The sequence below is a fragment of the Heptranchias perlo genome, chromosome 36, assembly GCF_035084215.1.
Source record: "Heptranchias perlo isolate sHepPer1 chromosome 36, sHepPer1.hap1, whole genome shotgun sequence".
Classification (NCBI taxonomy): Eukaryota; Metazoa; Chordata; class Chondrichthyes; order Hexanchiformes; family Hexanchidae; genus Heptranchias; species Heptranchias perlo.
In genome coordinates, this window is record NC_090360.1 from 13753331 (window position 1) to 13774828 (window position 21498).

Below are 21498 nucleotides of genomic sequence, written 5' to 3' on the forward strand. Positions count from 1 at the left end.
ATTGTCCACCACCATTCACAACTGGATGTGGCAGGACTGCAGAGCTTTGATCTGATCCGTTGGTTGTGGAATCGCTTAGCTCTGTCTATAGCATGTTGCTTCCGCTGTTTAGCATGCATGTAGTCCTGAGTTGTAGCTTCACCAGGTTGGCACCTCATTTTTAGGTACGCCTGGTGCTGCTCCTGGCATGCTCTTCTACGCTCCTCATTGAACCAGGGTTGATTCCCTGGCTTGTTGGTAATGGTAAAGTGAGGAATATGCCGGGCCATGAGGTTACAGATTGTGCTGGAATACAATTCTGCTTCTGATGGCCCACAGCGCCTCATGGATGCCCAGTTTTGAGCTGCTAGATCTGTTCTGAATCTATCCCATTTAGCACGGTGGTAGTGCCACACAACACGTTGGATGGTGTCCTCAGTGTGAAGACGGGACTTCATCTCCACGAGGACTGTGCGGTGGTCACTCCTACCAATACTGTCATGGACAGATGCATTTACGACAGGTAGATTGGTGAGGACGAGGTCAAGTAAGTTTTTCCCTCGTGTTGGTTCGCTCACCACCTGCCGCAGGCCCAGTCTAGCAGCTATGTCCTTCAGGACTCGGCCAGCTCGGTCAGTAGTGGTGCTACCGAGCCACTCTTGGTGATGGACATTGAAGTCCCCCACCCAGAGTACATTCTGTGCCCTTGCTACCCTCAGTGCTTCCTCCAAGTGGTGCTCAACATGGAGGAGGACTGATTCATCAGCTGAGGGAGGACGGTAGGTGGTAATCAGCAGGAGGTTTCCTTGCCCATGTTTGACCTGATGCCATGAGGTCCAGAGTCAATGTTGAGGACTCCCAGGGCCACTCCCTCCTGACTGTATATCACTGTACCGCCACCTCTGGTGGGTCTGTCCTGCTGGTGGGACAGGACATACCCAGGGATGGTGATGGAAGAGTCTGGGACGTTGGCTGAAAGATATGATTCTGTGAGTATGGCTATGTCAGGCTGTTAGCTTGACTAGTCTGTGGGACAGCTCTCCCAATTTTGGCACAAGTCCCCAGATGTTAGTAAGGAGGACCTTGCAGGGTCGACTGGGCTTGGTGTTTTGCCGTTGTCGTGTCCGGTGCCTAGTGGTCCGATGCCGGGTGGTTCGTCCGGTTTTATTCTTATTGTGACTTTTCGTAGTGAGGTTTTACAACTGAGTGGCTTGCTAGGCCATTTCAGAGGGCAATTAAGAATCAACCACATTGCTGTGGGTCTGGAGTCACATATAGGCCAGACCGGGTAAGGACGGCAGGCTTCCTTCCCTAAAGGGCATTAGTGAACCAGATGGGTTTTTACGACAATCCGGTAGTTTCATGGCCATCATTACTGATACTAGTATTTTAATGCCAGATTTTTAAAAAAATTTAATTAATTGAATTTAATTAATTAATTGAATTTAAATTCGCCAGCTGCCGTGGCAGGATTTGAACTCATGACTCTGGATTTTAGTCCAGGCCTCTGGATTACTAGCCCAGTAACATAACCACTATGCTACCGTACCTGTAGTACATGGGAGCTAACACCGGTACAGGACTTACCAATCCTGCATCCATTGCTGCTTTCTGATGTGCATTAATGCCCTTTTAATTGGTTTTAATTAATAAAGGCCCACCTAATTGAGAGATTGAGTAGAATGGGCCTATACTCTCTGAAGTTTAGAAGAATGAGAGGTGATCACATTAAAACGTATAGGATTCTGAGGGGGCTTGACAGGGTAGATGCTGAGAGGTTGTTTCCCCTGGCTGGAGAGTCTAGAACAAGGAAGCATCGTCTCAGGATAAGGGGGTCGGCCATTTAGGACTGAGATGAGGAGAAATTTCTCCACTCAGAGGGTAGTGAATCTTTGGAATTCTCTACCCCAGAGGGCTGTGGATGTTGAGTCATTGAATATATTCAAGGCTGAGATCTAAGGGGATCAAGAGATATGGGGATCGGGCAGAAAAATAGAATTAAGGTCGAAGATAAGCCACGATCTTATTGAATGGAGGAGCAGGCTCCAGGGGCCTTACGGCCTACTCCCGCTTCTATTTTTTATGTTTCTAACAGCCAGCTATTCCTTGTTCCGTTGCAATCAGTTCATTTCTGTCACTCTGCTGGTTTCAATTATACCAGCTTGCAATTTAAGTATTGAAAGAAATTCATAGAGAGAAAAAAAAACAAAAAAAAAACTGGCAGGAGGGTCGGTAACTAAAGGACACAGATTTAAAATATTTGACAAAAAAGCCAGAGGGAAGACGAGGAGGAATTTTTTTACTCGGCGAGTTGTTATGATCTGGAATGCAATGCCTGAAAGGGTGGAAGCAGATTGAATAGTGACTTTCAAAATGGAATTTAATCTCTACTCAAAAAGGTAAAATTTGCAGGGCTGTGGGGGAAAGAACAAGGGAGTGGGACTAATTGGATGGCCGTTTCAAAGAGCCAGCACAGGCACAATGGGCTGAATGGCCTCCTTCTGTATGATTCTATGTTAAGATTAATTATAATTCTTTGCCATCACACAATTTCCAAACGAGACATTAATGTCGGGACTTGTTTATTGTCTTCCAGGAAGGTGAATGGTATGTTGGCCTTCATTGCAAGAGGATTTGAGTACAGGAACAGGGATGTCTTACTGCAGTTGTACAGGGCCTTGGTGAGACCACATCTGGAGTATTGTGTACAGTTTTGGTCTCCTTATCTGAGGAAGGATGTCTTTGCCATGGAGGGAGTGCAACGAAGGTTTACCAGACTGATTCCTGGGATGGCAGGACTGACGTATGAGGAGAGATTTGGTCGACTAGGCCTATATTCACTAGAGTTTAGAAGAATGAGAGGTGATCTCATCAAAACATATAAAATTCTAACAGGACTAGACAGATTAGATGCAGGGAGGATGTTCCCGATGGTTGGGGAGTCCAGAACCAGGGGTCACAGTCTCAGGATACGGGGTATGCCATTTAGAACCGAGATGATGAACCTGTGGAATTCTCAACCACAGAAGGCAGTGGAGGCCAAGTCATTAGATGTATTCAAGAAGGAGATAGATATATTTCTTAATGCTAAAGGGATCAAGGGATATGGGGAAAAAGCAAGAACAGGGTACTGAGTTAGACGATCAACCATGGTCATTTTGAATGGCGGAGCAGGCCCGTAGGGCCGAATGGCCTACTCTTGCTCCTATTTTCTATGTTTCTATGTTTAGGAGGGACATGGTTCTCAGTTTGAATTAAAAAGTTAAACAACTGAGCCCTGAATGGAATGAGGCCACTTTTACTGTGACAAGGTGAAGCCGTATTGTTAGTTCGACCAAAACACTAAACAGCATTGGTGTCGTCATGGGTTACAAAACAGTTATTGCTTACTAATTGAGGCAGCCCGCTGGCGGTGATGTCATTCGGAATCAGAATGGAGATTGCTACTCCTGACATCATTAAACACTGTCCACATTGGCATTTACCAAGAAGCTCAGGGATACAATTAGGATTCTATTTTTAAGGATCTTAATTGTTTTAACTGCTTTCAATGAATAAAGGCCAATCCTGTCTCTCTTCCGCACAATTCTCCATGCCCCCGTGGCCTTGGAGAGGGAGCACGCGGTGTCTTTTTAAAAAATTAGTTCATGGGACGTGGGCGTCGCTGGCAAGGCCAGCATTTATTGCCCATCCCTAATTGTCTGTCAGTAAGCTTGAGGCCTTTCGTGACTGGTGGGCACCGCAGGGTATAGAGTGTCTTATAGCAACATTCTGATTTAGCTGGGAAGGCTCCCTTTGCTTTTGTTGGGACTTTTCTTGCTTATTTTGAGCTTCTTTTAGTTTGATTGGACCATATGTTTTTTTCTTATATTAGTGGTACCCTAAAAGGGGCACTTGTGCTGATTCTTGTTTGGTGACCCTGGGGCAACCCAATATGACCCTTATTGGTCCATCAAAATAGACCAACCCAATAGGTAACGCTGAGCACCAATGGATGCAGGTTCTAATTCCCCACCACTTCTGATCTGGCTCACGAGTGGGGAGGTGCCAAGTACAGGCTGTGCCATCTCCCAGCAGGGGAAGGATAAATCAGAAGGATGAACTATGCCAAGGCAAGTCGCTGGCAGCGTCTGACAAAGGGCCTGGGAACAGGCTGTAAAGCTGTCCTTTCTGTTAGAGGCACCAAGCCCAGAGGCTGAAGAAATGCGACAGAAATACAGAAATGAGGAGGAAACATAACCTAGTACCCCACAAAATAAAGTGGGAGCTTTCCGAAACGCTCATGTAAAAGAACAAGGAAATTTACCCAAATGCTCATATAAAAAAACAAGGAAATTTACCCAAATACTCCTGTAAAAGAACAAGGAAATTTACCCAAATGCTCATATAAAAGAACAAGGAAATTTACCCAAATACTCCTGTAAAAGAACAAGGAAATTTACCCAAATGCTCATATAAAAGAACAAGGAAATTTACCCAAATACTCCTGTAAAAGAACAAGGAAATTTACCCAAATACTCCTGTAAAAGAACAAGGAAATTTACCCAAATACTTCTGTAAAAGAACAAGGAAATTTACCCAAATACTCCTGTAAAAGAACAAGGAAATTTACCCAAATACTTCTGTAAAAGAACAAGGAAATTTACCCAAATACTCGTGCAAAAGAACAAGGAAATTTACCCAAATCTCTCCTAAAATAAAAGGGAAATTTATCCAAATGCCCCATAAAAGAATGAGGAAATTTACCCAAATACCCCATAAAGCAAAGGGGAAACTTACCCAAAGACACCATACAAGGATGTCTATTTTGGATTTTTTCCTGTAAATGGAATAAAATGTTTAAAATATCATCTGTCCCCCATGTTACTTCTTGCATTGTTGTGCGTCAGTAAATACGTCACTTCAACTGTGTACTTACCTGTCACGGTGTATGATTCAGTCATTCCTCCCTGCCCTTCTATAAGAATGTTTTCAGCACTCCTCGGTTGAATGAAAATGACAGATCAGCTACAGTTGTTTAATTTTGCAGAGAGTTAGTGACGGTGAGAACGGCTCTTTCAGCTTGGCCAGAGATCAAAGTGATGATGTTTGCAGTGGTTGACATGCAAATCATTAAAATGCAGTAGCCCCGATTTTAATCCAGCCCGTCCGGCACGAATGGGACAGGCGACTAGTTAAAATGGCAGTCTTGGAGGTTCGCGCTGCGTTCCCGACTCATTCCCACCCACCGCCATTTTAACCAGGATCATTTCAGGCACGAGAGGGCAGGTGGGGCCCTAATTAAAATGTGAAAGTTGTGGCCCGATGGCTTCATTGGTGCCGTTACGAGATTATGAGGCCTGTACAGTGGCAGACCTGCCAGTGAATCCTGGCGGGAGATTGAAACGTGACCAGAAAGGCCAAGGTAAGTTTAACTTTTTAATCCTTGGAAGGATTCGATGGGGGTCCAGGAGAAGCAGGAATGCTCCTCCGACTGGAATCTTTAGGCCCCCCCCCCGCTGCGGCCTTTCCCTCTCCCTCCTCCGACCAGCATCGGCTCCGCAACTCCCCTCTAACACTCATCCTTATGCCAGGAACCGTCCCTTGGCTTCTTGGCAGAGCCCGATTCCTGGCCCAATTGTCACCCCCCCACCCCCAGCTGTGACATCACTCACCCCGGCCGTCATGTCACCCCCGGCTGTGACGTCACTCCCCCGGCCGTCACCTTATTATTATCTTAATGGCGAGAGACTGGAAAGTACTGCAGTACAAAGGGATCTGAGGGTCCTAGTGCAAGAAAATCAAAAAGTTAGTTTGCAGGTGCAGCAGGTGATCAAGAAGGCCAACGGAATGTTGGCTTTTATTGCTAGGGGGATAGAATATAAAAACAGGGAGGTATTGCTGCAGTTATATAAGGTATTGGTGAGACCGCACCTGGAATACTGCATACAGTTTTGGTGTCCATACTCTTAAAAAAAGGCATACTTGCTCTCGAGGCAGTACAAAGAAGGTTCACTCGGTTAATCCCAGGGATGAGGGGGTGGACATATGAGGAGAGGTTGAGTAGATTGGGACTCTACTCATTGGAGTTCAGAAGAATGAGAGGCGATCTTATTGAAACATATAAGATTGTGAAGGGGCTTGATCGGGTGGATGCGGTGAGGATGTTCCCAAGGATGGGTGAAACTAGAACTAGGGGGCATAATCTTAGAATAAGGGGCTGCTCTTTCAAAACTGAGATGAGGAGAAACTTCTTCACTCAGAGGGTAGTAGGTCTGTGGAATTTGCTGCCCCAGGAAGCTGTGGAAGCTACATCATTAAATAAATTTAAAACAGAAATAGACAGTTTCCTAGAAGTAAAGGGAATTAGGGGTTACGGGGAGTGGGCAGGAAATTGGACATGAATTTAGATTTGAGGTTAGGATCAGATTAGCCATGATCTTATTGAATGGCGGAGCAGGCTCGAAGGGCCGATTGGCCTACTCCTGCTCCTATTCCTTATGTTCTTATGTTCTCACGGCCGTGACGTCACTACCCCCCCCACCCCCCCCAGCCGGCCATGATAGTTTCAGGCAAGAGACACATCTGAACCATTTAAATTATTTAAAATGGCCCCGGGCCTTCGAGGATTCCTCCTGCCTCACACCCCACCCGCCACCAGTTAAAACCGAGGCTAGTATGAGTGCCACACACCACCATCACCAGAATGACCTAATTATTATGAAAAGAACACCAGCTATTTTATTTGTTGTCACTTTTCTCCCCTCCGCTGCAGACAATGTCGACTCCTCACTGGCGGACACTTCCACAGGAACTGGTCACCTTCATGTATCTCGCCCTAGTTTCTTTTTATTCATTCTTGGGACATGGTGTTGCTGACAAGGCTGGCATCTACTGCCCATCCATGGTTGACCTTGAGAAGGTGATGGTGAGCTGTTATTTTGAACCACTCCAGTCCGTGTGGTGAAGGTTCTCCCACAATGCTGATAGGTAGGGAGTGCCAGGATTTTGACTTGGAGGGGAACTTGGAGGGGATGGTGTTCCCATGTACCTGCTGCTCTTGTCCTTCTAGGTGGTGGAGGTCGCGGGATTGGGAGGTGCTGTGGAAGAAGCGGCCATTCTTTATGAGTGTTGGCAGACCATTCGCTTATGGGGATGAAGTGGCTAAGCCCAATCTGCTTCTCACATGTGCTTTCACACAGAAGCGGGCACTAGGTAACGGGTAACCTGACTGATTTCCCTTTCTACGAACCCACCGAGGCGGAGACCAACTTGTAGTGCCTCTGCCAAGCCCTGGCGAGTCCAGCTAGCCCAGCATGGGCTGAGGGTCACACCTGGGCCCGTCCTTCAGATGAGACGTTAAACTGAGGCCCCGTTTGCCCTCTCAGGTGGGAGTAAAAGATCCCATGGCACTATTCAAAGCAGAGGATGGGAGTTCTCCCCGGTGTCCTGGCCAATATTTATCCCTCGACCAACATCAGGACAGATTATCTGGTCATTTATGTCATTGCTGTTTGTGGGACTTTGCTGTGCGCAAAATGGCTGCTGCATTTCCTACATTACAACAGGGGCAACACTACAAAAGTTCTTCATTGGCTGTAAAGTGCTTTGGGTCGTCCTGAGGTCATTAAAGGCACTATATAAACGCGAGTCTTTCCTTCATTCTTTCCTGTCCTGTTAACAGCTCGGCTACTCGTTGCATGAACTTGTTGAGCGTAGCAGTGCTGAATTTTAAAACACTGACTGCTTCACATGGAAATACAGCATGAAAAAGGATGCCATTCCCAGCTGATATTACATTGGAAGCCCTCCTGCTAACGTCACCCTGCAGGCCTCCCGTATCCAAAATGGCGGGTCTTCACGAGGCTGCCGGGGTGGGGGGGGTGGAGGAATGTAAAACCAGATGTTCCCAAGCGGGTAGGATTTTTTTTTAATGGATTTAATGAAACAACTAAATAAGAGGGAATAATTTCACCTGAAAGTACTTCCATTCTCACAGTAATATTCTGCTTTAAATGGGCTGCCTTCAGTCGCTCTCAGGACAAACGTTTACGACTATCGTCCTCGACTGCTGTGATTATCTGCATCACATTGTGCTTTCGTCACTGTAGAGATGAGAGTGATTTGGAGAAAGGGTTAAACATTCACAATTAGCCATTGTACTTGGAGGCGAGTGTTTACATCGAAAGATCTATCGGAAAACCCAAAGCCACGACATGCCTCTCTGCTTTGCATTAAGCTGGCAGGAGGTTTCATCCTCCAAAACCCCTTTCTTATTTCCTGAAATCACTTCATTTTTTTTTTGTCATATTCTTCGACGAGTTTGCGTATCCCAGACGGCTTCAATTAGCCTGATGGGATACATGTGGCTGCTATCAGCATTGGCATCTTCACTCAATGGGCACTCGTTACCGGGACAGCTTTCTCAGCTAATTAACCAGCTCGACAGGAGACCATTGCTCCCTGCGCCGGCTTCTTTTATCTTCCTTCATTTTTTACTGTGTTATGGACAAATTTACCAGTCAACAACAAAAAAAGCTGATGCATTGTACTGCACAGCCATTTTGGGAGCATTACATTCTGTCTACTCTGTGGGAGTAAAACTCACTTTAATATGAAACTATTTCACTTTAACATTCAAAACTAAAAAAGCGATAAATGCACCTGATAGTTCCACTAAAATACATTATCACTTTTGAAAGATATAAGACATTTGAAAGTGCCACAGCATTCAATGCAGCATCTGTTTAAAAAAAAAACACACTGGCAAAATAAACTACACAGTAATTCCATAGCACATGTATTAAAGTAATTCCTTTACTAGGGCTTCTAGTTTTACTTGTATCTGCCTCTGATTAATTCTGGGTGTGATATGTTTAGAAATGGCGTAATCACTTCTTTAATGCTTCATTTGGGAGATAGAGGGTTGGCTTTGAGCTGCAAGGACAAGGAACACTCCTGTTTGGATTGCCAGGCTGTAAGTGCGGGTGCTATAGTAACACTTAACATCCCTCAGGGAGGGAAGATAAATCTCGTAAAACAGAAGCAAAATACAGCGGATGCTGGAAATCCAAAATAAAAACAGAAAATGCTGGAAACACTCAGCAGGTCAGGCAGCATCTGTGGAGAGAGAAACAGAGTTAACATTTCAGGTCGATGACCTTTCGTCAGGACTGGAAGGTGCTGGTGACGAACAGCTTTTAAGCAAGTGCAGAACCAGGGAAAAGGGAGGGCAGGGAAAGAAGAAAAGGGAGAGGTCTGTAATAGGGTGGAGGGTAGGAGTGATTAAATGACCAAAAAGGATGATGGTGAAAGGCAAAAGGAGGGGATCATGGGATAAACATGGAAACAAAAAGATGGGTCCAGAGGAGCTGTAAAGGGTTACAGAATGTCCAAGAGAAAATGGGAGCGCTTGTTAAGATCTAAAGTTGTTAAATAAAATTGATATACGGAAAGTGATTTCACAGGTCACCATACACTGGGTACATTTGGGAACATCTCAGATTGATACTGAATACATGAAATGGATGAAGAATTGTGAGGAGCTGCCTGAATTCCCAATATGCTCTCTCGGTGAGTGAAGTTCCAAGATGGAAATGTGAATTAGTAAAATGATCCCTATTGTCCCTTCTTGATTTTGGTGTGACCGGATGGACAAAACCGGAAGGACAAAATCCTGAAGCATCTACGTGATGTGAATGGAATTCACCCGGGCCATTTGCAAATCATTTAAGGGGAGATGTCTATTCTACAGAACTGTTGTGATCTTAAACATCGTCAAATCTGTATATTTATCAATACCCCAAGGGTGTAGTTGAGGGTTAGGCAGGTCTTAAAGGGCTGCAGCAACTTAAAGGGGCCACAACACTGTTTTGGATGCACTTCACTGGCAATAATTGAACTTTTATAGTATTTAGGTACATAAATACTAAATTGGATGCTTAATAAAATATTGCCACTAAATTATTTTAGTTATATAATAACACTTTAATGAAACACATCTCAATTATCTATAACATTGTTGTATCATTATTGCACACTGCTATCTTTAGGCTTTGGTTATACCACTGCTCTCAGACAGGTGTCTGTGGAGCGCAATGTACTGGATAGGAGTGGTCATATTTTCCTGAAATTAAGAATAAATAAATTAATAAATTTATAAAGTTCTCAGGAGGTCCAGTGGCTTTGTACCGGACTAGAGTTATACTACATGTGGTGCAAAGACCAATTGGTGCAAAACTATCTACTCAGTGTGGTTTCCCATCTCTCAGGTTAGTGCATTCTATATTTTGATTGCTGATCTGACTCCTGAGTTATAATGACACTTCTGCATCGAAACACACTCAAATCTTCCTTTTATCGCAACTGTCAGTATAACTGCGGTCCTTTGGTTGTTATTATGCACTAAGTGTTGAAACTTTGAAATCTTTCCCAACCTTTGCATAACACAAGTTCTGAACATGGGTTGACCTTAGCTGTCCTTCAGAAGCAAATTTTACCCCTAATTTTCCTTTGCACATTTTAGCCAGCAAAACTCAGAGTCCTGGTCAAAATTGAAGAAAAGTCCATCACTGCTATCAATCTCTGTTTACTTATTGCCTACATTTTTGTTATAATCAGCTTACAGAGGAAAATATAACCCAGTATAAGAAAGCATGAAAGGCAACTTGATATTTTGTGGGATCCTTATGCCAGAAACTGTTCTAAACAACTGGAAATTGATAATCCATCATTTATTTTTCCTAGTGCTCCTGTTTTCATTGAATAGACACACGCGCGGTTCAATTTCAAAGAGAATCCAAATATTTTTGAAGAGTTTGTTCTTGTTCCCCGGATGATTTTTTCAGTAACATACTACGATCGTTCAAATGTTACGGAAAGCACAGCACATCCTGATATGGCAGACTTAGGGGTCCTTGCAAAATGTCGGTGCGGGGGATGGGGGGAATTAGCTATCGGATCACTACTCCAGTCCATTAACCAATGGCTCACAGTCTTTTATCCAAGTACTCTAACGTACGATCTAATAGTTAATAAATCTGCTCCTAATTCTTAAATATGCTAAACGGAGGTACTGTTCAATTCTGCATTAATTGTAAATCTTGTCTTGCTTGCAGTGTCAGCTCATTATTTACTGTCTGGCAATCTAGTATTAGATAATACAGATGATAATTTTTTTCCTATAGGAGTTGCCAATAAAGCAATTTTATCTGATATTTTACAAAACCTCTCATCTTGGTTGAATAAGTTTCCCATTTTCCATCCATTTTCCAATTTAGATCTTTCCTGTGTATAAAAGGCCATTAGTGATGGCTGCTGGACTGGTATATTATTCCCCCCACTCAAGCACGACATGCATGCCAACTCAGTAGTGAATTTGCAGTATGTAAAGTAGATGAAAAATGAAGCTTCATTCATTCAGAACACTGAGGCTGAAAATCCAATTGCTACTCAGTGAGAGGCAAACCCATGGAACCTCCAACTAATATCTGTGGTGAGCTCTGTTTTAGGTTTTTAACATTTCAGCTGTAAAGGTCCTATGTGCAATGTGTTTGGGAAGTCTTTTTGTTAATTCATTCCTGGGATGTGGGCATCGCTGGCAGTGCGGTTGATGTAAGGAAGCCTCATGCCTACATGGATGCCATCTTTGAAGCCTTGCTCTTCTTCGATTTTCTTCGCTCCACCATTGGCGGCCGTGCCTTCAGCTGGCTTGGCCCTAACCTCTGGAATTCCCTCCCTAAACCTTTCTGTCTCTCTCTCCTCCTTTAAGACGCTCCTTAAAACCTACCTCTTTGACCACCTGTCCTAATATCTCCTTATGTGGCTCGGTGTCATATTTTGTTTGATGACGCTCCTGTGACATACCTTGGGACGTTTTACTATGTTAAAGGCGCTATATAAATGCAAGTTGTTGTTGTTGTATTCAACACTCCTATCTGATGACACTTCTGTGCACTGTCCAGGTGAAGCATCCTTTCCAACAGGGAAAGTGATGTAGGCATTGGCCCCTTGCAAATACAGCATTTGTCACTTGCTTGATACACGTGTGCACTGTTGACTATCTGAGGTGGTAGATGTCCCTCTGGGTGGCTTGAATGGATCCAGTAGCATGAACAACTTCGAAGCTGCGGAAACCTTCACTTCTACAGGGGAACCATCCTTGTTCCAAATGTTGTCGCAGGTCATCAGTTGGTCGCACCTTGTCCTGTGATGCAGAAGCGGTGAAGACAAGTCTGCTCTGATATCTCCAGGTATATGCGGGAGGGGTCTATACCATTCCAGCAGGCCTTGGGATAGTGACAAAACATCTTAGGTGTCATTGCACCTGCATATCTTGGCCCCTCACAAACTCCTTTTTGTTAGGCAAGGGTATTAAGGGTTACGGAACCAAAGCGAGTAGATGGAGTTAAGATACAGATCAGTCATGATCTAATTGAATGGTGGAAAGGCTCGAGGGGCTGAATGGCCTACTCCTGTGCCTATATTCTTTCCTCTTCCTCACCTCAAATCATGGAACACCTTCAAAATCCCCCCAAAAAATACCCATCCTTTGCTAATTTGTATGATGTAATTTAAATGGCAGCTGCAACCAAGAATAATGAAGGAAAGTATTAGTAAGGGGAAAACCGTCAGTATGTCCTTCAGTTCTTTGCTCAAGTGTCTGTTCTTCACGCGTCAGCCCGCACAGTCAATGCTGATGTTCCCTGTTGATCACATCAGGTATGGCAGGGGACAGCAGGCAGGCTATTGAACTGTGGAGGGCATCACAGCGAAGCCTGATCTTGTTCTCAACTGAGGCCCAAACACACACACACACACACACACACACACACACACACGAACTTTCCAGTTGGAGTCGCTGGATAGTCATTAGTGGAGTTAACCGAATTATCACTGGCTGATTTTCCCTTCCTCACACCAGGTGCACTGAAGCCAATTGTAGCAAGCTACGCTGGCAGGGATCAGCCATTTCAGCACAGATCAGGGACCAAACCTCTCACCTTCTCGATCTGTATGGCTCAGTATCACACCAGCCACTGTATCCACTAAACCAACGGGGGAGGGGGACGTGGTTGCTGATTTATATTTTGAAGGCACAATCGTGTCAACAGCTGATAAGAGTGCACAGGAGCAGCAATAAAATGTTACTCATTCTAAACATCAGCAGACGGTGGCTCCAGTAAAGTTATTGTGATGGGGAGGAGGACGAGGCCTCTAAGAGCAGATAACCCACACTGAACCGGGCCCTGACAAACATCAAAACAGAATGTAACTGGTGTTTCAGGGAGTGCCTCTGCATCTATTGTACTGTCTGCGCTCACTAATTGAACCTGCTGTTTCATATTATTTGTCAAAACCACGCACGGTACAAAGTTGACAGTGCACACTGATGGGGTTTTTCCATTAATTGATGGAATATTTGAATGTCTTTTTACAATATGTTTGGCAAGCACTCAAACTGCACAATAATTCTAAAGGGCACTAGGCATAATCACTGAAAATATTCAGTGTCAGAACCCACCAGAAAATGTTGTGGTTTCAAATTTGGCTTTCGCTTAAAGTGATTAAATGTCAATTACTTTGGAAAAGCATAAAACGTTTGGAATATGCAGCGTGGTTGAATAAAAAAACTCAGTATTTAATGTCTAACCAGTCGCCAAACAAGGTAAGTGGGTTCATGCAGTTGATCTTCCTGTTCGTCCATGTGGTGAAAGACCATATTGATTCCAGCATCTCACAATGGACTAGATGATATGGAGCGATCGTGCTGGGAGTTATTCAGGGTTACAGGCCAAGCCATCCCATCATTTTTTTGTCAGTTCAGCACTTTTTCGCACTAGTCTTAAATCACACGCTGCATCACGTTACTAACTTCTCTTGACAAACTCAAAACGCAAGTACGCAGAAGAAAAAACAAAGCTCAACCTTCAAAGTTTCTTTTGTTTTATACACGACTTAATTTTTTTTAGGTTTGGATTTTGTTCGGACAAGAGGGAATTAATATTTTGATGAGCAACAAACAGATGTGCGTTTGCCCCCAGCCAGCAGTTGAAGGTACAGGTTGAGGACATAGTCTGTGTCATGGTTCATCATACAGTTGGCCCCAGGCACACTGCTGTCAATGAAAAGAAGACCCATTCCATCATTCCATGTGACTCTGTGCCTTGGCTGTACTCTTTCCCTGGTGTAAAAGTGTAGGTGGGTGATGTGTATGAACATAGGAACAGGAGTAGGCCATTCGGCCCCTCGAGCCTGTTCCGCCATTCGATTAGATCATGGCTGATCTGTATCTTAACTCCATCTTCCCGCCTTGGTTCTGTAACCCTTGCCTAACAATAATCTATCAATCTCAGTTTTGACATTTTCAATTGACCCCCAGCCTCAACAGATTTTGGGGGAGAGTGTTCCGGATTTACACTACCCTTTTTGTGAAGAAGTGCTTCCTGCCATCACCCCCCCAGAATGGTCTAGTTCTAATTTTAAGGTTATGCCCCTTTGTTCTGGACTCTCCCACCAGAGGAAATAGTTTCTCTCTATTTTCCCCAACAAATCGCCAACTCTCGACATATTCCTGGAGATTTTATCACATGGCCTCTCGCCTCCAACCTCCCCACACAGTCAAATAGCCATTTTCCTCCCATCTCCAATATAATAAGCAAAAGTGTTCAAAGAAAATTTTAAGAAACACTTTCGTTTTTAATGCTCAGATCTTTCTCCTGGGTTGCTCACAGCCGTGTCCAGGAGATTATCTTTAATTCCTGGAGACTCCGGGATAATCCTGGAGGGTTGGCAACCCTGGTGATGTGGTGCCACCATATGTGCCAATGCAGTTTGGTTATGTGCCACAGTTTGACTCTCTACTGCCCACATCATCACTTGTAGCACTGATGCCCTAGTGTGCCAGGAAAATATGTGCATCGTGTTAGTGAGCTGAGAATGAGTGCATTGTGAATGTGTGTGTAGCAATAACTGAGGTAGGGATCAGCAGTGTACTTTCAGAATATGATGCAAAGAGAATGTCCAACGCCAGCCGTGAGAAAAGATCATTTTAATGATCAGGAACTGGAGCTGCTTGTTACTGGCACGTAAATACATGTGCGTCATGAACAACGAGGCAAATAGCAGGGAATTAGCTCAACACAGCTTCCCACATGAAGCAAATTGGAGGTGGGGAGTTAACATCTGGAAGTAACGCCGAGCAGGCAACATTGGGGAAATGTTGAGATTGATATTTATGATTTAGCAAGAATGACGCATTTTGGAAAGGCATTTAAACACATGGGGTTGTGTTTACTTTTCAGAGTGATGTACATCAAAACAAATTCCATTTCTTAAGCTAAAAGGGATGATACAAATTTGGGTCTACAGCAGATATCTAACTGGGTTCAGTGGAGTCAGCGACTTCCTAAAGTGATCCGGTTGCCTGCTTTATACAGAAGTTGACTCCCACTGTCCTGTATCTACTGGCATCGTAACGGGATCCAGGAGTGTAACCCTTGCGTACTAGACCAGATCTCGGAGTCTTGTGCACTTGTATTCCTTCAATCTCTACTAAGTCAGACCACATTAACACTAGGTGATACAATGTTGGGTTTGACTGGTAAGCTGCTTTATTCCACATTAGACAAAGCATACAGAACACAGTATAATGGGAGAGATGCTTGATATGACAGTATGATTTCCATTCATGCAGTATTATAAAAGAATGAACATACATACTCTAGCCCACTTCAGTGGGTTGTCTAAGTCAACTTAAAGGCACAGACTCTCTGTCCACTGTCCTACTGTCCAGTACAGTGATTTGCTCCTATCGCAGCATCCTGCTGCTCGCGTTCTGATTTTTAAGAGCCTCTCTCACATCACCGCTAGAGGTCACAAAAGGTTTCCAACACCGAGATTCAAAGTGTCCTTCTGAATAACCAGATAAGGCTAATGAATTGTCCGTTATTTGGGTCTGTGAGACAACTTCCCATCTCGCACTGTTAATACAATTCATCTGCCTACAGATCCACAACTCGACACGGGGCTGTGTTTGGATGCTAACCCTTTTTCGGTGTGCTTTTGCTAAAAAAAACCACATAGAATTGCATACATAGAATTTACAGCACAGAAACAGGCCATTCGGCCCAACTGTTCTATGCCGCTGTTCATGCTCCGCGCGAGCCTCCTCCCACTTTACTTCATCTATCCCTATCAGAATAATTAATATATGCATTATAAGTAGCAACTTTACAGTGCATTTATATGGAGATGGGTCCCAGTCAGGCAGTACCTCATATATATTGCCTGACTCCAATTCTAGTTCTCCTGCCCAGAGCTCCCCCACTAGCCAGTAAAATGTAAGTGTTTAAAGAGAGTGGGCAGGCACACCCACACTCTAAGCATTTAAATTAGCTCCAATTAAGTTTAAAAAGTGCTCAAGGGGTACAAGGTCTTATCGTAGCTCATGTCCATGATGCCAATGGGAAGGGGGGTAGTGAGATGCAGCAGGAGGAGAAGGGGTTGAGATAGGACCTGTGTTTGCTTCTGAACAAATTGACAACAACTTACATTTGTAAAGCACTGCATTGCAAAAGAATATCTCTGAGCTCTTCACAAGGTGACACTGATCAGGAATTAAGGGGATGAAGTCACAGAGTAAGAGAAAAGAAGAAAAGAGAAGGAGGTTTTTGAAGGCAGGCAGAGAGGAAGCCCTACAAATATAGACGTCTGAGAGAATTCTAGAGGGCAAAGTGCAATGACTGGTCTCTGATGGTAGAATGGAGGGAATTGGCAACAAGAGTTAGAGAAGCATTGGGTCCGGGCAGGGACATATAGCATGATAGGATCACTCAAATACAGCGGAGAGAGCCATGAAGTGATTTGAAATTGAGGATAAAGATCTTGAATTCGACTCGCTGGGGCACAGGGAGCCAGTGAAACTGAGCAATGGGAGTGCAGAGAGAGAGGACTTGGGCTGCGGAGTTCTGGATTAACCGTAGTCTGTGAAGTGGGAAGGGTGGGGGGGACAGTGAGGTCAACCAAGAGAGCAGTTGAAAAATAAATCCGCAATGTGATGAAGGCGTAGATGGGGATTTCAATAGTGCAGTGGGAAGAGATAGGGACGCAAACAGGAAAGGTTCTGGAGGTGGAAGAAAGGGTCCTTGGCAATGGACCAGATGTGGGCTAAAAAGCTCATCTCAAAGTCAAAGATTGTGTTGCCCGGATCAAACCTGAGCGAGCAGTTGCGGAGATTGATGGTGTTGTGCTGAAAGGCATGTATGGGAGCTGAAAAGGATAGTTTAGTCTTTGCCAACATTGAGCTGAAGGGAATTTTGACATCCGGGACTTGAGATCAAACAAGCAGTTGGATAGTACAGCAAAACCTTTAGAGTCTATGATAGTGATGGAAAAATAGAACCAGATGTTGTTGACTTAAAACTGACCCCCTGTTTTTGGAAGATGCTGCCAAAGGGTAGCATGTAAATGTTAAAAAGTAAGAGTGCAAGGGTGAACCCTGGGGCACAACACAGGTGTGACAGAAAAAGAGTGCAAGGATGAACCCTGGTGCACAACACAGGTGTGACAGTGAAAGAGTGCAAGGATGAACCCTGGGGCACAACACAGGTGTGACAGAAAAAGAGTGCAAGGATGAACCCTGGGGCACAACACAGGTGTGACAGTGAAAGAGTGCAAGGGTGAACCCTGGGGCACAACACAGGTGTGACAGTGAAAGAGTGCAAGGATGAATCCTGGGGCACAACACAGGTGCGACAGAGAAAGAGTGCAAGGATGAACCTTGGGGCACAACACAGGTGTGACAGAGAAAGAGTGCAAGGGTGAACCTTGGGGCACAACACAGGTGTGACAGAGAAAGAGTGCAAGGGTGAAGTCTGGGGGACAACACAGGTATGACAGAGCCAACAGATCCAAGATGTCTGCCCAAAGGCCACCAACAGCAGGTTAACTTGTCATTAAAAGTACAGAAAATACAGACTGACGCAAATGATGACACATCTGTTTAGCAATCTCCAAAGTGGGAGTTGACTAAATACTTGTCATGTTCTTTTTAAAAATATCATTCTATTTTGGAAATGTTTCAATAATGTTACCAAATACTGAGCAGATGAAATATTGCTCAATTGGCAATGCAATAGGGAGCATTTCCATCTTAAAGGGGAAAATCATTTTGGGCCTTTAGTGTAATATGCTAGCATTTCCTCTCTGCTGGTAGATATTTACATTGCTACAGGTACCAGAAACATGAGCTAAAGATCTACTCCATTCTCCACATTCTCCCCCACACATCATCCCGACTTGGAAATATATCGCCGTTCCTTCATCGTCTCTGGGTCAAAATCCTGAAACTCCCTACTTAACAGCACTGTGGGAGAACCTTCACCACACGGACTGCAGTGGTTCAAGAAGGCGGCTCACCACCACCTTCTCAAGGGCAATTAGGAATGGGCAACAAATGCTGGCCTTGCCAGCGACGCCCACATCCCATGAACGAATAAAATAAAACACTAAGTCATGCTCACTTCTCACCCAAGTCCTTGGCTTCCACTGGCTTCCAATTCCCCAGAGCTTTGATTTCAATCCTTGTACTTGTTTACAAAGCTCTCCCTGACAGCTGGAGCATGTTGCAATGCAGCAACATATCAAGGCTTTTAAGTCAATTTGAATATACAGTGAAGAAGCTTGAATAGTTCATCAATGTCATCTGAACTCGAGATGTGGAACATCCTTGCAACACACTGCAAGCAACGTTATATTTTTATAATACAAACAACTAAAGGTTTGGCTTCATTCAAAATGGCTGAAATCTTATCTTATCATAGCTGTGGTTCAGTGGGTAGCACTCTCAGCCTCTGAGTCTAGAAGATCATGGGTTCAAACCCCACTCCATGGACTTGAGCACATAATCTAGGTCGACGCTCCCAGTGTAGTACTGAGGGAGTGCTGCACGGTCGGAGATGCTGTCTTTTGGATGAGATGTTAAACCTTCTCACCTGCCCTCTCAGGTGGACGTAAAATATCCCATGGCACTATTCAAAGAAGAGCAGGGGTGTTCTCCCCAGTGTCCTGGCCAATATTTATCCCTCAACCAATATTACTAAAACAGATTAACTGCTCGTTATCACATTGCAGTTTGTGGGATTTTGCTTTGCGCAAATTGGCTGTTGCATTTCTTACATTACAGCATTGACTACACTTCAAAAGTAGCTCATTGGCTGTAAAGCCCTTTGGGATGTCCTGAGGTCGTGAAAGGTGCTATATTAATGCAAGTTCTTTCTTTCTTCAGCAGGACTGAAACCTCAGATATACAATTCTCCACAGCCAAACACTATAATTACTGATTTATTTTTACAAAGTTCATCCTGCTCAAAATTACCGCCTGGGTTGGATATCTTCACTCACCTTCACCGCTGCTGAACAGCGCAGAACACACAACACCACTGGCAATGAACTGAACTGTTGGCATAAATGGCTCCAACTGGACAGCGACCCTGACTAATTCTTGCTGGCAGCAATCCATTCTGTGGGAGATGGGCCCCTTCGATATTAAGTTCAGATATGCAAACTTTGGAGTGACCTAATATTGAGTCATTGTTTGTATATTCCAGTAGTGCAGGAGATTTAAACACAATCCAATCCACATGGTCGAAGTGTGGATCTGAGTAAATCCTAGCAATTCCCCAATGTATGCCTATTTTTTATTGATTCCCAAATGTCCCCCTTAAGAAGTATGCAGTGTTATTGTCATTCTTTTTGTACGCAGGCCTGGCTATGTGTAACCTATAGTCAAGCCTGACCTATGTATGTACAAAAAATATCATTTGCATTGTTGCTGCATGAAAGCATCATGATTGACAGTTCCGAGATCAATATAATGGGGCAGAAAGGTCATTTATAATTATCAAGCATTTTCCTTCTTTTGTGTCTCTACCTTTTTTGTCCCCCTGTAAAGTCAGAGAGAAATTGATTGGAGCCTCACTGGTATATTGCTCTACGCTGTCCTCCTTTCCTCACAGCACTGAGGTGCAGCGCTGCTAATGATCGTTCTCCTATTGCTCGTTTGCTGTTAGAGCTGTCAATCACGGATCACCAAGCTGTAAGCAGCGTCTGATCTTTGACAGCTCAAACAGCGAGGCGGCAGTGGGAGCAAGTGAAGGCTGCAGAACGGAGACTGCTGGAGAACAGCCACCCTGAGGGAAGACTGGAATGAAACTCATTTTCCCATCAAACAACCGAGTGCTCACTCTGATTTTCTAGAGTCAGGATTTTAATGTCAAGGATACTGGAAGTGTGGATGTTCCCACCGTGTTGAAGTTAATCTATCAAACATCCATCATTGATAATAACATGCAAGAAAAGCCCTAAAGATGATTATAAGCACTGATACTTTAGCAGATTCCATTCACAGAGATTGCTCACCAGACAAGGGGAGAGGGATGTTTTCTTGCATCAATTACCAAGTGTATTCTGCCCTTATTATAACTTGACCCTTGGGGACCCAGCATCTTATATGTTATAGCAAGGCACATGTTAGTGAATGTATGACAGGGCAGCACAGAATTAGGAGCCAAGATCCAGTTGCCTTGTTATAAAGGTTGTTATAACTGAAAGCCAATTTAATGAGGGTGAGATGCACATTAGCTGTTTTTTTTAATGGAGACCTGATCTGAATAACTTTCCAACAACTTCATTAAATGTAATTCCCCCCCCCCCACTTAACCAGGCCCCCCATTCATTCCTGGTTCCTGTTTACTCTCAAAGAAAGTACAAACAGACTATAAAATGACTGTCCTTTACAAGAATGATGCTTTTTATGAAATAAAACTGGTTGACAAACCCTTTCTGGATTATTTTAGAAATACACACCACAGCTACATAAATCACATCAAAATGAATCTTCCCACCACTTGTGCATGATGAGGTTGTAAGTCACAGCTCCTCACCCTCCCCTACATACAAATCCCACAGATTCCCCTAGGTAGCCCCATATTTTCTAGATTGTTCATTGTTGATTAAGGTATTTGTAGGGAACTTGTGCTGTATTTAAAGCTGAATTCTGAAGCCTGTAACCTGGACTCAGCACTGGAAGTTGACACCTCCTGTTTCATGAACCCACACTGCCCATACCATGGGGTAGGTGCACAGAACAGGAGGCACCAGGGATACAGTCTGAATGCTGTCGTCCAACTCCTCCCATTGACGTAATGATACCGATTATTGGTCTGCAAGTTCAAAGGGCACAGCATGTAGGAGGCTAGGTAAATAACCAGTGCAAACTATCTCCCCCTAACTAGGAACCAGGCAGAACTGCTGTGTAAAAAGAGGCAGATGCCAAAACATGGCTGGTTCACAAAGCCATGTCATTTCAAGTTACACAGAGATGTTTTTAGTCCTTAAAGAATACAACTGACACAGCAATTCTTTTGATTAAAAAAGTTGTGCTCTATTTTCCTTTTAGGCTTAATGCAGAGCTCTAGACTAGAGGGGGCAGAAATATTGATGTAATAGGGTAAGAGTAGTAAGAATTTGGGAATGCTCTGC